Genomic DNA, 18,349 nt, shown 5'->3' with positions numbered 1-18,349 from the left:
ATGTCAGGACATAGCGGAGTTTATTATACTTTTTATTTTATAAAAGGAGAATGGTACGTAAAATAAAAACTCCGTGAAACTCCAGGGTGACACAATTTATTATGTAAGTTACGAAGATCTTGCAATGACTGAGCGAGAACAGAGAAAGCATGTTCCTCGAATTTTTAGCAGTATATATAAAGCTATACGATAAATAATATATGCATTATTTAACGTATAGCTTTATATATATATATATAATTTATATATATATGTATAGATATATATAGAGAGAATTTTTAGCAGTATATATAACGCTATACGTTAAATATATATATATATATGTATATATATATATACTATTTTATTACCGTTTTATCTGTTTAGTTACACATGTTTCTGTTACCGAATCGTATCAACGATCTAGCAACTTCGCCAGACTTGAACAGAAGTGGTTATTATAATTTGAAAAAACGATATTAGAAGACGATGGAAACAAAAAAGGGGGATCTCAATGTTGATCTGACAACATTTAAGTTTTAAGATTTAATAAATGAATAAATAAATAAACATCGAACAGGGTGGAGTTAAGTAAACTTTAGCCAGATACGACACGGATTACAAGTGTATGGAGAGATAGATAGATAGATAGATAGACAGATAGATAGATAGATAGAGAGAGAGAGAGAGAGAGAGAGAGAGAGATGTAGAGAGGAAGATGAGTAGGTGGAGGTGCTGAATGAAGAAAGGGAAATACAAATGAAACAGGTAGGTAGTTATCACTATTGAACTGTCCGGTTGTTGTCACGGTGTCATATGGAATTTGACACGTTAAGGATTTACACGGCTTGGTGAGGGATGTTCGGAGTAACTAAGATGCGTGCTCTTAAGGTAAGAAAAGTTACATCCAATTTAAGTGAATTACCTATTTGAATGCATTTGCTGTAAAGGTCATTAAGAAATTAGGTAATTTAGATTGAATTAAAAATTAAATTTAAAATTACCAGGCATGGATTGAATAGGCATAAAATTATAAAATATACATGTAGATAGATATAGATAATAATAACAATAATAATAATAATAATAATAATAATAATAATAATAATAATAATAATAATAATAATAATAATAATAATGAAATAAAATACAAATAATAATGAAAATAAAAAATAATAATGATAATAATAAAAATAATAATAGTAACAGAGAGCGATACTAATAATAGAATCATAAAGATAAAAATAATAGTAAAAATCAAAGTAAAGGAAATTTGGGTAAATATATATATACATATATATATATATATATATATATATATATATATATATATATATATATATATATATATATATATATACATATACACATACAGACACATACATACACATACAAATACATGCATATATATAAAAATAGAGATGGGATATATATAAATAAATATAAATATAAGTATAATTAACTAGGCGGGTTTAGTGCAAAATGTAACACATATACATACATTGTACACAAAAGCAAACATTTATATGCATACAAACACACATACACAAACATATATATATGCATACACACAAGCATATACACATGCATACATATACAAACATATGCATTCATATACAGAAATATAAATACATATACACAAATCTAAAAACGATAGAAAAATATAGAATATATATATATATATATAAATATAAAAAATAATAAATAAAATAAATAAATAATAATAATATTAATAAAAAAGGTAAGATAAAAGTGGATATAAGTAAGTATAATTAATTAGGTGAGTGTACTGCCAAATATATCAAATATATCCATGTGTACACAAGTACATATATGTACGTATACATAAATATATATCCATACAGACATATACGCAAGTATACACAAATACACGCATACACATACACCTACATAAATACTTATACATGTATACAAACACGCATATACAAGTGCATACACACATATACACATATGGACACACATACGCACATATATATGACCCATGCATAAAATCACCCATACATATGCAAATAAATACAAATAAATACAAACATACGCATAAATATATATGCACACATATACCTATATCCACATGTGTACATACACATACCGAACATACAGGAGCATATAAACGTACAAACACACGCATACTCATAGATTTGAGGACTAAGCAAGTAACATGAAGTTAGTAAAAAAAACAAAAAAACGAGTAAGGCATATTAATAACGGTGTTCTGAGTATACCCGTATGAATGCATAAATAAGCAGATGATTTGGTAATATAATTAATTTATAAGTATTCAGGAGTATTTTAGGCTATATTCCTAGCAAGTAGGAAGGGAGTGTGGGTTCTAGATACTTATATGGTTAATAGTTGGGTGGGATTGTGGTCCCGGGAATGTATAATTATAGAGTTTGGGGAGAGGTCTATGGTAGTTTTATGGAGGTTAAATATTTCACTTATGGCCCTAGGTTGATGTATTTGTTTTTAAATATATTATAAAATACATTATAAACTATTCCATGCCCGCACTTATATCGGGATATCTATATAAGGTATATATACATATATATAAATGTAATATTCTCCAACAAACTGGGGAATTGTTTTGGGAATCGGTGTATAAATCTAACTCAAAAGGGCAATGGATGTAGAATACTAAGTAATTGTATGCTAAAAAGTTAAGTGGGGTTTATAATAATCGGAGGTATAGGTTATTTTGTTGGATTTAGGGGGTAGGGTGAAAGAGTAGGATCTGGTATAGAGAGATTGAAGTAAGAGGGTTTAAGTGTGTAGATGTTACAGTAATTAGTTGTATGTGGTTGTAAAAACCTTATCTGGGGGATGTTTCAGAAAGATGCATAATTGCTAAGGAGGTGGGATTTGTAATGACGACAGTTTATGGCAGTTTCGTGTTTCCTATTAAGTAATTTTTCTCTGTCTTTAAAATTAGAGAAAAAAGTTTTTCGTTTAGGCAAAAGAGGCATGGAGAATTTAAAGATTTAAATACGCTAGATTTTTTGAAGATTTCCCAAGTATTGGTTGATGTACAGTTATTTTGGATTAAATGTAGATAGTGGGAAGTTAATGAGGTTTTGTTAGGATGATTGGGGTTTGTAAAGGAGCATTTATGTACTCTAAATCTGCCTTTAAAAGAGGTGCCAGCAAGGCCAATATAGTATTTTTTGCCGTTTGGATTTTCTGTGGAAGCAATTGTAACTTTATACACTACTTCTGTTAGTAGACATTGTTGGTTAAGTGGGCATTCTGATTTGTTGGACCAATTACAATTCGTATTGTTAGTGTTGTTTGTATTTTTATCCATGTTTGGTATCTTCCTATTATGTTTCTTGATTATTTTTCCAAGTTATCAATACAGCTGTAGCTAGGTTTAATTATGTTTTATTCAAGATTTTGTGTAGTGTGTGATTAGGTGGGAAGTGGGTGTTTATAAGTTGAAAACATTTTTTACCTAGTTTGGTTTTGACCATTATATTTAAGGGGGTTAAACCAAATGACTTTTTTTAGATCTATTTTTCTTTTTTTAAAGTATTTGAGGAGTTTGGTTTAGTGCAATTAATGGTGGGATTTGGATATCCACTTTTTCTAAGAGCATTTTCATAGAATAGTTTATGTTTGTTGAATATTTCAGGTTTAGAGGAATTGGTGCTAAGTCTTTTTTCGACAGAATTGGGGATATGTTTAATGATATGTTTGGGGTGGTTTGATAGTGAGTGTATGTAAAGTGGATAGGTATTGTCTTTGACGTATAGTTTATATGAGTTATTCGAGAGGTTGAGAATTATATCGAGAAAGTTGACAGTTTTTACGTTAGACTTAATATCTACTTTTAGGCCTATTCTATTCATATCCTTAGTTAATGTTTTTTTTATTTTCTCACATTTAGGGCCATTTGAATTTTCGACTACGATAAGGCTATCGTCTCTATATAGTCCTATGTTTTCGTTATTTAAATTTTTTTGTGAGATTGTACAAAATAAAGAGACCAACTAGATCCGTTGCTTCTGATGAGTTTAAGGAGCCCATGGAGATGTCAAATGATCTTCTTAGTCCATTGGATGTCTTGGCTGATTAATACCGTTTTCCTGTCTATTTTAATAATGTTTATTTCGGATGGTTCTTAGTCGGAAACTAGAGAGGCGAAATCTTAAACTTCATCAAACAGTTCCTTTGATATGGAAGGATAATAGCTTACAATACCGAACTGGATAAGAGCAGCCTTTTATTTTGGATATTATTGAACCATTTAATGGTGTCGTCGGTGTTAATCCATTGGGTTGATTCATATTTGGTTTAAATTTGTAAATTTATTATTTCTAGTATTCTTTTACTTATTCTTTCTATTTCGGGCTTTGTGGGGTTTATAAGTCTAGTTTGGGGTTTTGTTTGAAAATTGGGTTTATGGTCCTTAATCAGAATGTATGCTTCTTTTTTTTAGCGTTTTCCGACTCTGTTGCTAATGTTGAGTGTGTCAGTAATGTTTTTGCTGTCTATATTAATGTCTTTAATTAGATCTGTATCTGATATTTTATAATTTTTTTTTACTAGTTTGTCTAGCTGGTGCTGGAATGAGTTTTTTCCATCGTCTTTCCAAATCATATATATATATGCAGATAGATAGATAGAGAGAAAGAGAGAGAGAGAGAGAGAGAGAGAGAGAGAGGGAGAGAGGGAGAGAGAGAGAGAGGAGTAAAAATGTATTTTCTATATTTAATTTATTTTGCAAATTCACTTTTTCTGATTCAAATTATCTAACCACTGTTTACTGGGTGATCTAAGGAACTTATATTTTTCTAGTAATCTTAAATGTTTAAATAAAGTAAGCTTAAATGTTTTTAATTCTACGTTTTACAATGAATATTTTTTCATTCAGTTTTAACGTTAATTATTTTTTTCTCTTAATTCTAAAGTTATAAAAAATAATATTGGGTTGTATATACGTAATTTATAATACAAAGCTTCAAAAGAAAAAGTAAATATTGCTCGCAATCAAGTGTTTCTACACCAAAACAAATCGACCAAAATCTGTGTGACAAAAATGCCTTAGATAAACAAACGTTGATTAACTTAACTTTATGTTAACTTAATACAATAATATGTAGGTATATGGGTTTTTGTAATAATTATAAATGCCTTAATATGAACAAGAGGACGTTGAGAAATACAATATGAAAGAGGAAAAGAGAAGAAAGACATGTAAGAAGGAGAGAGGAAGTAACAGTGAAAAATGTCATCTCATATTATACACAATATAAAAAAAAAGATATTTCTCTTCGTTGAAAAAAGAAATGCAACATCATCTAATCAACAATTTTCTATATTTTTTAATGACATAAAAAAATTAATATTTTAAAAAATAATTTATAACTGACATTAATTTTACAGAAAATAGAGTAAAAATTATGGAAGAAACTAACACGAACAAAATATATAACATTAATATATATATATATATATATATATATATATATACATACATGTATATATATATACATGCATGTATATATATATACATGCATATATATATACATGCATATATATACATGCATATATATACATGCATATATATATATATACATGCATATATATACATGCATATATATATACATGCATATATATATATATACATGCATATATATACATGCATATATATACATGCATATATATATACATGCATATATATACATGCATATATATATACATGCATATATATATACATGCATATATATATATATACATGCATATATATATATACATGCATATATATATATATACATGCATATATATATATACATGCATATATATATACATGCATATATATATATACATGCATATATATATACATGCATATATATATACATGCATATATATATATATATATATATATATATATATATATATATATATATATATATAATAGTGATGGGACGATTTCAATATTTTTCCCGATTCCGATACAAGTACCGATTCCATACTAAATACCCGATTCCAATACAATTACCGATCCGGGTTCCGATTCTTTATAAATCTCTAAATATTTAACTACATAATTATATTTTTCTCTGATTACCGTAAAAACTCTCATGTTAAATGTGCAGATATTTTCCTAAAAGTAAAAAATATACTTGTTGGGGACGATCTATGGATTTTAGCCTCACTGGTGATTTAAAATCAATAAATATTTATTATCTTATCATTATTACCATCAATGGAAGATTTAACTTTAAACAAAATCAAATAAAAAGGACAATTAAAGAATCGTTTTGGCATCGGAAAATCGGTACAAATCTTTCCGATTCCGATACCGATTCCGCGACCCTACAAATATTCCGATTTTTTCGATCCCTAATTCCGATTAATCGTCCCAACACTAATATATATATATATATATATATATATATATATATATATAAAGTATAAATTATAAAATCGCAATAAATTTGACAAATTCAGACTATTTCCATTGTCAATTAGACTAAGAATGTTTTCATATTTAAAAAAAAAAGTTATTCTACTAAACGAATTTTTGTACACTGATTTGAAATAGGTGTACTTGGGCAACATTTATTCTTTTATGCATGTTTTGTTGAACAGCATGGATAGTTCCTGTTTTAGAATGTTTTTAGTTGGTTATTATCAATTACGAGGAAATAAGACCAGAAAAAGCTGCACACTCGCGGGAACAACCAAACAAAAGCATCGGCTGGCAACACACCATAGGGTATACGTATCATTTGATCAGGAACCGCAAATCGAGACGAATACTATAGAAATCCAGTCACTTGAATGAATATTTCATTTACGACTATACTAAAGCCATTATGCCACAATGTGATGCTAACAATCATATCTCTTGCCTACTCGGCTCTAAAATTACATTGACTGAGATTAAATGAAAAGAGACAATCTTTTAGCTTATCACAGCTTCATTTAATGTACTTTAATATTAACTAAAAATTGGTTCGACCATATTATTTCATAGAAAAGTAGGCAAGGGAAGATAACTGTGGCTGTCTTCATTGTGCTTAATGGAAACATTCAACTTTACAGCTTTCTGTGTTATTTTGGCGATTTTACTCATGAATACATAATTCGGCCCAGGAATAAAACAGGAAGATGCGTTGTAGCGAAATTGATAACATGTACTGCAACCAGATGTGCTATCTACGACGAGAACAGTTAACCTAAATGTCAGGATCAAATCAGATTGTCACATTTATTATGACATCTTTAATGCTAGCAAATTAGATAATGATGTGGAATGTTGATATAGGAGTGGCAAGTTTTTACCTAGTAGGTTTCACAGTATCACTTTTATTTGTAGATGTTGGAAACCTTTATGTGGTTCCTCCTGCTTATCGGAAAAATAAATGTCAACAACAACATCCAGCTGGTCACAAAAATTGTACCCGGTTGATTCATACGAATTTATTAATGAAACCGTGTTTTATAAAACCGTGTTTTATGAAGCCGTGTTTTATGAAGCCGTGTTTTATGAAGCTTTGTTTTATTGCTTTAGTTCACATATTAAGATTAGTTTTGTTTTTAAATATCCAATTTTAGCTTTCAATTTTTACTTATTGCAATTAGAGTATTTCAAACCGTAGACATGTCGAGTAAATCTAAATTACTTTCAACGCATAAAAAAACAGTGAAATATGCGCAATAAGTTTATTGGTTTTTCATCCAGGTGGTCACTTAATTTCGTGAAATGGAGTTAATAACATTTTGAAAATAGTTCAAATTATCTAACAGCGGTGTATTTTTGAAGTAGGGCGAGGGAAGTTCGGATACAACATGTTTGTAGATGTTTCTCTCCAACTTTTTATTTTTAAAATAGGATTCATACAAAAGATTTGTGTTTTTTTTTTTTTTAAACAACCGATGTCTTTATTCTATTTAAATAAGGCACTCTCACCAATAGAAAAAGTATAGGTTAATACGCATTGATAACAATCAAGATGAAATCTCTCTTTATATCACTCTGTTGTTCCGTCCGTCTGTCCGTAAATGGTGAGACGGAAGGACTAATGGAAGGGGTGTACGACACACAAGATTTGCATAATCTGAGGCTGTAAGTTCAATTCCTGTGCAGGTTAGTTGTTTCATTTCCTCTCAAAATACACAAAAACTAAATTTCACTTAATTATTTACGAGATAAAAATAAGTTATAACGGAGTTTTAAAATTTCTAAAATGTATATTCAATAAACAAAAATAATTGTTTTACGCCGCAGAAATAACAAAGTGAATAACTGTTATATTCCCCGTCTTATCTCAGCCTTTCCCTCTAATAAAGTTATTACTTTAACGGAGCTTTGATAGGTTTATATGTTTCGTCGATGTATAAGATGTGCATAGATTGGTCGGTATGATTGTCCTCGTTCCATTAACGATCGCATAGATAGGTCAAACGATAAACCCACGTGGTTCTGCCTATACAAACTCAAACACTCAATTCTCCAGCCTCTTTGTACATTTTCACTACTACAGTTGACAGCGGTAGACTGTCTTTCGACACCATCTCTACACGCCAGTCGCAAATTCTTCCCCCGCAACTGAGGAGCTAATAATTGCGCACGTGTCACAACTTTTTCACAAAAGATAATTTCTGCGTATGCAGAACCCTCGTTCGACATATTCAGCTTTTACTGTTTAAAATATCATTCTGAATCACTGATCTAAGTAAAAATGTTTCTTTTCATTAAAAGCTGCCCATTCAGTTGCCATCACTTATCTTCGAGTACACATAGTTTTTATCTCTCGTGCAAGAATTGAACATTCTTTGCCAACTAAAAAGTTTCCATAAATGTAAACTTTTTAAATACATTTGATTGATGGTTAAGCCATGTACTTTCCATTATTTATTGGGAAATGGATTTTATTTACTTTTTGACACAAGAAAGCGACATGGAAAACAGCTGAAACATTGTTACGTGTAGAGATAGATATGTTCCTGTAAAAATAGCTGAATATTTTCTAACTGCAATAGATTTAATTTTAACTACCTTGTGTTTGCATCAAAATATATTTTTGGAGCTAGTTGTTATATCGTGACAGTGGATTTATCATTTACATGATATAAACATGAAATCGTTGCCTCCAGATCTTCAAGTGATGAATTATTTCTTTGCTTGATGGTGGAGACAAGCCGGTGTTCGGTCAAATTAGTTAATCTCTTAAAAAATGTCCAACTTTTATGACTTCGCATGCCTTTGCTCTATATTATTATTGTTGTTATTGTTGTTATTGTTGTTTTTGTTTTATTTCGACTTTAATTTGTTTCAAAATAAGCAAAGTTCAAGTTTATTCCACAACATAAATTTGAGCTTGCTTTATCATGGGTTTCATTCATTTTGTAGATTTGTTTATACGACCTGGGTGCGTTCGAAAATTAATGTTTTCTCTTAGTTTAGGAGCACAATCAAACCATGATACTTGACTTTCTGCATTTGATTCTACCCATAATTTACGTTTTCTAAACCAAACCGACAATTTAAAGTCATCAAAGTCACTTTTGTAATATGAACGTGTTTACTTATTACTTTATTAATCTATGTATTAATAAAGAAACATGTCCGTGTTCCCGTTTATTATTTATGTATTGGTTTAAATAAAATAAAATAATGGAAAACAAAAAAGATTTGTACCTTGTAATACATTTATACCAAGGCAATGTTAGTTATTCTTGCTAGCAATTATAACATATTTTTAATTCGCTATATGTTTACATACAAATACTTATCAGTGATCGCTTAGCCGTAAAATCAGTCTGAGTAAAAACGTCTCCAGATTTCAATAATTTTTCGCTGATTTCGATTACCATTGAAACTCACGTTCTTGCAACAGCTGTTTACCAGTGGTTTCTTGCTGATAACGGGAGATAGTCTTTAGAATTTGAGAGATAATAAGTCTTCTCAAAATTTCACTATTCTCCATAGCTTTTCAGTCGAATTTTAAATGGCGTTATCCGTCTTCGATCTTCCTATGCTTTCATACCGACCACTGCTATTTTCAACCGATATTGACGTCAATGTTTTCTTTTTGTGGATCGATAGTGCTAGATTTCAGAATTATAAATATGACTTTAGGTGTAGCTAGAAGTATATTCGTTGTTTGATAATGTTTTACATTGAAACATTTTCGCATATTCGATTACAACGAAGAAAGTAAGTAGTTCATTCTTTCTGGTGTTTTAATTTTGCCATCTATCAAAAGTAGTAATATGGGTTAGGGTTAGGGTTAGGGTTAGGGTTAGTAGTAATATGGCTTTAATTTTCAGGATAGAACCGTCTTAATTTTGGTTACCAAGGTTTACACAGACCCTAGTGGTGATTTTAGTCCACAAGTCTTTGCAGATTCAAGTCCTTAATTTGTGTAGGTTGTTCATCAACTCGAAATTTCAGCCCCCTCCAGGGATTCTCTAAAGGATTAAGCTCCGGAATTGATTAGGTCGTCTTAATGGGCTTCAATCTGAGATACTTCCTTATTGCTTAAGCTGCATGCGTTGAACCATTGTCGTGCTGAAACATCTCACCACGGCCCATTTTTTTTTTACCCAAGGTTTCCCTATATTTGCCCCATACTATTTTCTCTCGGCTCAGTGTAGTCGTTATGTTATCTTAACAACAACAACAACAACAAAAACACCTCCAAATTATGTTTTCACTACAATGTTTAATGGTTGGTGTAACGTTCCTGAGGTCCAAGTCATCTTTTCCTCCTTCCAAAATGGCGAGTCGAGTAAATGCAATAAACCTCAATTTTACTTATCACTTTCTTCCAATTCTCCTCTGAATCACCCAATTGGTCAACTGCAAGCTTCAAATGCGTCCAGATATACACCTTCGTGCACTACATGTTTTCAGTCCACTACGACGTAGTATGTTACTAATGGTCATATTAGTGATTGTAGTTTCAGTTGCCTCCAGATCATCAACAATTTCTTGGTGGGTGATTTTCAAGTTGTTTCTTCATCTTTCTCATCATATTCCCTTCAGGGTGTAGAGATCTTTAAAACGAAGGAAATTGTTTTTTTCGATTATATTATTGTTTCTGCAACTTTCTTATTATTGTATCAACAACTGACTTCTTCTGGCCTAGTTGTTTGACAATCCTCTTGTAAGCTATTCCAGTCTTGTGCTGGTATAGAATTTTATTCCGGATGTTCTTAGACAATTCTTTTGTCCATTCTAGAGATATTAGATTCTGATAGATTCTGAGAATTAGTGTCTTTTATACAAATAATAAGCATTTGATTAAGAGTATTAATTGTATCATAGAACTAGTTAGCTGCCCACTGATCCCATAACTGTTTATTGATGGTGTATACAGTAAAATACAAATAAATGTTAAAAAATAAGTATGATATGTGATTTTCGAAATTTGTTTATGCTCTATCTTACTTTCAAGACAAACTTACACTTAAAATTTTAGACTATCCCTATTTTTGTAAGGCGGAAAACTTATTTTTCTCCATTGTAGTGAAGTTTATTTCAATGTATAAGTTTTACTAGTATACTTTAAGTTAAAGTGTGTAGCCAACATAGATTTTGATAATCATTTATTTTAATGGATCTTATAGTTTATTATCTAGTGTGTGTTGATTTTCACCAGTGTGAGTTCTATCGTATGCTTGCCATGAAATGAATTAATTCTTAACATTGGGTTTATGTATGGTTTTAATAATTTTATATTGTTAATGGCATTTTTATGACGTGTGATGGAATTTAAATGATTGTGATTTCTAGTTTGTTAAATTTATTGGAGAAAGATTGATCGTTTATGTTTGTAAGTAAAAAAACGTGTGAGCTACTGCGTAGTGGTTATGCCTTTCTTTTCATTTATATTTAATAAGAAATATTTAAGATATTTAAGTGTTTTTAGGTAAAATGAATAAGATGTGATAAGAAAGTTAAAGTGGTATTTCATCAATTTAATAAGATTCCAGGAGAGCCACTCAATTATTTTTTGTATGTGAATTGTTCGAGGGCTTATATGCCTTTTCTCTTTATATTTTATAGGTGAAAAATTAGTATGTCATGAATGTATTTGAAGTATGCGTAGGTAATATATAGCTAGTACCGCGCAAAATGTCAGCATACTGTCTAAAAGGATGGAAAGACCGTAAAAGAATAGGATGGAGATTTCTTCGAAAATTTCCCCATGAAAATACAGGATTAGTGTTGAATTCATAAGAGCTGCACACTTAGCATATTTGTAGACAGGTGGATCCTGTAACAATCTTATTCTAGCTTAGCGGACGGTAGACGACCTTAAAGCATGGGCTCTCTTCAAAAATTTTGTTGAATGTTACTTGGCGAAAGATTCTTTTAGAATCATCACTTTTTTAGCAGGATAAGCGAGAATAGCAATATGGAAAATCAACTTCTAGCCATCATTCAGAGGATGGACAGAAATATGGTTCTTAGATTATTATAATATCACAGTGAAGAAAAAGAAAATGCAAAAGTGATAAATTAAAGTCGTTATTGATGAAGACAATGGTGCCATAATAATTAATTAAGGTTCCTTAGACAAAGTAGAGTGAGATGATTGCTGAATCTTAAAAGTTGTGAAAGGAAAGGCGAAGGTGAATGCCATCGAAAAATCTTGTCGAAGAGGAAGGAAAAGACGCCACTGCCGTCACGTCATGGTCGCCACTACCAAAGTCCTCTTTTGGGCTTTTTTTCAGTTCCGGGGATTGAGAAGCAAGATGTTTGTTCTCGTTACATTTAAATTCCCGTATGTGCATAAAGTGAATTTCAAAAGCACGAAGTCTGAAAATAGAAGGTACTAAAAGTAAAAACTAGGGGCTTCTACAGTGAGGGGGTGGCATTTTTCATTGAAGGGACACATGTGCAGTAAATTAATCAAAGCACATTCCGTAGAAGTACTTATAAAAGAACCATGGGGATATAACACTGTGGTGATGTGACAGCGTCTGGAAGTTGGCAGACAGTACGGGATCTACAGTGTTAGAAAGCATTTATTACACCATGTCCAGAGAGGAGCGGTTGGTACAGCAGCCCAGCTGTGGTAACAATACTCCATACACGTGTGAATGATATTTTTTTAGAGATATGATAGAATACTCCCTTTAGAATATGAAGATTTCAGTTAAGGCCCCAATAATGCATAACTATCCGAAAACTTCTGGTTAATCTATAAAAAGTTGAATCAGGTTAAATTTTATATGAACAAGTGAAGCATAGATGGTCCCCCGTGAGTGCACAGTGAACGAGGCATAAAAAATCACTAAGTTTAGCATTTGCCCCCCCCCATTAAGCCCCAAAAGTCCCCAGGGGACTCCAATCCTAGTGAAAATGAACAAACGGTACAGTTTTAGGCCTAACATATGTAAATTTTAGTTCTGCACCATACAAAAAAAGAACTTACTAAGTCTATCATTTGCCCCCCCCCATTTAGCCCCAAAAGTCCCCAAGACCTTAACATATTTAAATTTGAGTGCAGCATCATGCAAAACTGCTAAACAGACATACACAAAAAAATATGGACAAATATGGTAAAATAGTCCCCAAAATGGAGTATTTGTTTTAGCCCCAAAAGAGCTCTAGGGCACACCCAAGAGTTATCGCGAAGTATAGACAAACAAAATTAAAAAGAAACCAGTTAGTTGCAACTTTTCAAGTTTTATAAAAATCCAAGGCATCAATTTTTTTTAATAAGCACAAAAGTGTCAATTTTAGCCATTTTAACCCCAAAGGCACCCATTCGGGGGCAACCAGAGTTTTTTTGGAAAATCCGTTCTGTTACTTTTTTTTTTTAATCATATCATGTTTAATGTTTGTGCAAAATTTTTAAAAATTCCAAAACGTAGTTATTGAGGAAAGTGTGGACGGACGAACAGAGAAGGGTGAATTTACAAGTCCACCCTCATTTTGTCGAGGGACAAAAAAGAAAAGTTAACAGAGCGTAATTGTGTACGACCTTTTAAATAGCTTTATTAAAAAAAAATTCTTATTCATATACGGTATAATTAAAAGATAAAAATCGACTCTTTTATAAACACTTGGACGATTGATATTTAATCGGATTTATTTTAAGCATCTTAATTACGAATTCAATATAAACATAAACACACACATATATGTATGCATGTATATTAGACGTATCTGCGACTCGTCGGGTCACAGCAACTACTACAATTTATTCTACTTGGATTTCATTCGAAAAAATATTAACAAGATTTTAAGATATTTTGTTTGCATAAGTAAAAATCATAACGTTACTCCTATTATAATTCTTTTTTACTCACTAGGAGTAGTCAAACAAGCCACCATGAAGGATTTCTCTTTAAGAACAACTTGTGGTGTCCTCTGAAGTCTCCCCAGATTTCCGGTACTCTTCACCTTATTCAATAACCTTTGCAAAAGAGTTTGCGTTATCGCAACAGCAGTTTACTATCGATTTCTCGTTGGCAGCAACTATTGATTTTCACTGAAATTTTGGGTGGCAATAAGCCTCCCCAAGGTCCCACTCATCCAGCGGAGGCCTGACTAGTGCTTTCTCTCCTCGGTCTTTCTATCCTCCTTGATCCTCCTCACTTATTTGGTGTTGTGTCTATTTATGGTGACATACACACACAAAAGAAAGAGGAGCGGTAGCTTACAATTATATCATTCCAGTTTCCATGATTCCATATGATGTTCTTTTGTGTTGTACATCTGTAGCAGCTTTTGTGTGTTCAGTTTGTGTTAGTCTCCACATTCACGGCGTTTCCTTAGTATTTCTGCAGTTAGTTGGTACTTGTACTACAAATTTAGGGTAACTTAAGGTTACTTGTTTTCTTGAATTGATGAGTAGTTGAAAATCTTGATAGTTGAAACAAATCTTGAGTTAACACAACGCACTAATTATAACATGTGTCTTTTCTTGTCATCTGTACTTGATGATTTAGTAGAAGTCTCTCCTAATTATCATGATCATTTTCTCTGCTTAATCCTTTTTCCATTAGTGGATACTAAATTTTCATATTTTCTGGCAACTTTATATAATGAAAAAATAATGCCTATTCACGTAATGATTTTCTAATCAAATTTTAATTAAAAACAACCAAGACAATGCAGCCACGAATAATTAAATTCTATTGCCCCCCCAAAAAAAACCCAATTAAATTCTATTGCCAAAAAAAAAACCCAATTAAATTCTATCGAAAAAAAAAGCAATTAAATTCTATTGCCGAAAAAAAGGATCAATTAAATTCTATTGCAAAAAAAAAAAAAAAAATTAAATTCTATTGCAAAAAAAAACAATTAAATTCTATTGCCAAAAAAAAAGATAATTAAATTCTATTGTCAAAAACAAACATAAACAATTCTATTGCCAAAAACAAAATAAAAACAATTAAATTCTATTGCCCCCCCAAAAAACATTTAAATTCTATTTCCCCCCCCCCAAAAAAAAACAATTAAATTCTATTGCCAAAAAAAACTCATAAAATTCTATTGCCAGAAAAATAATTAACTTCTATTGCCAAAAACAAAAAAAAAAAAACAATTAAATTCTATTGCCCCCCCAAAATTTAAATTCTATTGCCCCTTCCCCAAAATACAATTAAATTCTATTACAAAAAAAACAATTAAATTCTATTGTAAAAAAAAACCAATTAAATTCTATTGCCAAAAATAAAAATTCTATGGCAAAAAAAAACAATTAAATTCTATTGCAAAAAAAAAAAAACAATTACATTCTATTGGCAAGAAAAAAAAACAATTAAATTCTATTGGCAAGAAAAAAAAACAATTAAATTCTATTGCCCCCCCCAAAAAAAAACAATTAAATTCTAGTGCGAAAAAAAAAATTAAATTCTATTGCCAAAAAAAAAAAACAAATAATTAAATTCTATTGCGAAAAAAAAAATAATTAAATTCTATCGCAAAAAAACCCCCAAAAACAATTGCAAAAAAAAACAATTAAATTCTATTGCCCCCCCAAAAAACAATTAAATTCTATTGCAAAAAAAAAAAAACAATTAAATTCTATTGCCAAAAAAAAATTAAATTCTATTGCAAAAAAAAAACAAAAACAATTAAACGCTATCCAAAAAAAAACCCAATTAAATTCTATTGCCAAAAAAAAAAAATTAAATTCTCTTGCAAAAAAAAACAAAAAAAACTATTAAATTCTATCACCAAAAAACAAAACAAAACAAAAAAAATCCAATTAAATTATATCGCCAAAGCAACAACAAAAAAAAACAATTGAATTCTATTGCAAAAAAAAACAATTGAATTCTATTGCAAAAAAAAACAATTGAATTCTATTACAAAAAAAAAAAAAAAATTAAATTCTATTGCCCCCCAAACAAAACTAATTAAATTCTATTGCCAAAAAAAACAAACAAATAATTAAATTCTATTGCAAAAAAAAAAAAAAAATTAAATTCTATTGCCTCCCCCCCCCCCAAAAAAAAATTAAATTCTATTTCCAAAAAAAAAAAAAAAAAATAATTAAATTCTATTGCCAAAAAATACCAACAAACAAACAACACACGTCGGATTTGGTTGAGAACTAAATTTGTGACAAAGCGTAAAAGTTGTGATTGGGAAAAGTTGACCATGAGAACATTCACACAAACGGTGCGAATGTTAATACGCATGGTTCTATATATTTAAACTTGTACTGACGCAGATTTTAAAAAAGAAAATCCGATTAAATATCTATTGTCCAAATACTTATAAAAAGAACTGACTTTTACATTTTATCTTTAGACAGTGACCTAAAAACAAGACGTGAAAAGTCGTAACGGTCTCTGAAGATTCAACAAAATATTTGCGCCAATTAAACAAACACCAAACCAGATTTGAATAAGGTGAGAATATTTTATTTATTTTCTCATGATTTTCATAAACTATGTTTTCTGATGAGAATTTTTTTATCGAAATGATATAAGCAGCCAATCAGTCTAATGTGTCGGTAACTTGCTTAGTCTGATACAGAGTTTCCGGTTCTTTTACACGAGAGGAGGACGACCGAGCTTGATTAGTTGATATGATTGGGAAGTAGAGTAAGCTGAAGAAGGAAACGGGTGCGATAAATTTGAGCTGATCGGGTTCGTATGAGAGTGTCCAATGCAATTTTGTGGTCGAATATGCAACTAGAATTTCAACGGTGAAACTAGTTTTTTCGTTAAATACAGGATAGTGTACACTTATACGAAGGTCCTTAAAAGGAGACAGAAGAGAGCTGCCAGGGGAGAAACGATTAAAATATCACACTTCGACTAAAATTAAACAAAACAATATTGTTTGATGAAACATTAAAATTGCTATTTTAAACCAGTTTTCGTATGACAGCAATTCAATGAAATTTCCCAATTCTTATTTACAAAATTCAAAAATGTTACTTACCAATTATATTGTTCTTCAACTCTCCTGAACACTCGCCTAGTTTAATATTACTAAAGCCAGTATCGTTAATGATATACGTATATTATTAACATTCAATTCTAATTTTTATTTTGCTCATTCCTTTTAGCATTGCTTTTATCTTTATTCCTTCTTCTGCTGGCTTCATCGACAGAGGCACTTTGTTTTTCTATTTAACATATTTACGATTGCCTGTTTGTGTCACTTATTTAAACATATTCTAGATCTATACTCCCATTGTCACTACTAGTATAGTATTATTACATTGGGCTAGGATTCAAGAGAAACAAATATACATTATTTGGACCATTCTTAGCTATACAAGTCTGGTTTCCTTCTGTTTTACCATGTTCTTCTTGAAAGCGAAACATTAATATCAACCTGATATATAGTTTTCTTTTACGGCATATCAATTCTTTTCGGATTATTTAATGTCGAATCCAGTCACTTTCGCTTGTAATTCAAGTTCTCATTATCTTCAAATCTACATTCATGGTGTTTGTTGTAACTCATTACCTTAAACGTGTGGAGATGCTTATAAACATTTCCTCAGTCATCAGTTCCTTAGATACTCATAATGGCGTTAACACACCGGTTCTTATCAGATTACCAAAGTTAAACGACTTAGAGCTTATCCAGTACAAGATGAGTGACCATTTGGGAATGCTAGGCATAGTATGTGTCTTTCCATGACCGAAATATACATGCGACTGGGGACAGCATTTGATATTCCTTCAGAGGAACCCCGCATAAACTACCCAGGGTTAATGTGACACCAATATCGGTTCATTCAATCGGATCCAACTTTCGAGAGAAGTTAACTAATTAATGTCTTCTTTTGTAAAAGACGCAATGACTAAAGAAATAAGCGACAAAAAAACTTTGTTTGATTTAATAATTTTAAAAAGAAGCAAACACATTTTTAAAAAAGATAAATGTTTCTGCAAAAAACTGGAAAAT

The 18,349-nt window shown here is 30.7% G+C and overlaps 1 long non-coding RNA gene across 10 annotated transcripts in view; it reads left to right on the top strand.

The window, feature by feature from the left end:
* The first annotated feature begins 511 nt into the window (after positions 1-511).
* Positions 512-18,349, top strand: part of LOC145291338 (uncharacterized) — a 37,165-nt gene continuing 19,327 nt past the window's right edge. For 3 of the 10 annotated variants that reach the window (XR_013869394.1, XR_013869392.1, XR_013869390.1), the window contains exons 1-2: positions 512-870; positions 16,733-16,833. This is a non-coding gene — a long non-coding RNA (uncharacterized LOC145291338). Of the gene's footprint in view, positions 871-7,717; positions 8,096-16,732; positions 16,834-18,349 lie in introns of those variants that run through there. The other 7 variants (XR_013869396.1, XR_013869395.1, XR_013869393.1 and 4 more) reach the window with 6 other exon arrangements.

This window comes from Euprymna scolopes, chromosome 12 (assembly GCF_053919585.1).
Source record: "Euprymna scolopes isolate OS-2025 chromosome 12, ASM5391958v1, whole genome shotgun sequence".
Classification (NCBI taxonomy): domain Eukaryota; kingdom Metazoa; phylum Mollusca; class Cephalopoda; order Sepiida; family Sepiolidae; genus Euprymna; species Euprymna scolopes.
The sequence above is the reverse complement of the archived record's forward strand: the minus strand, read 5'-3'. Positions and strand labels throughout refer to the sequence as shown.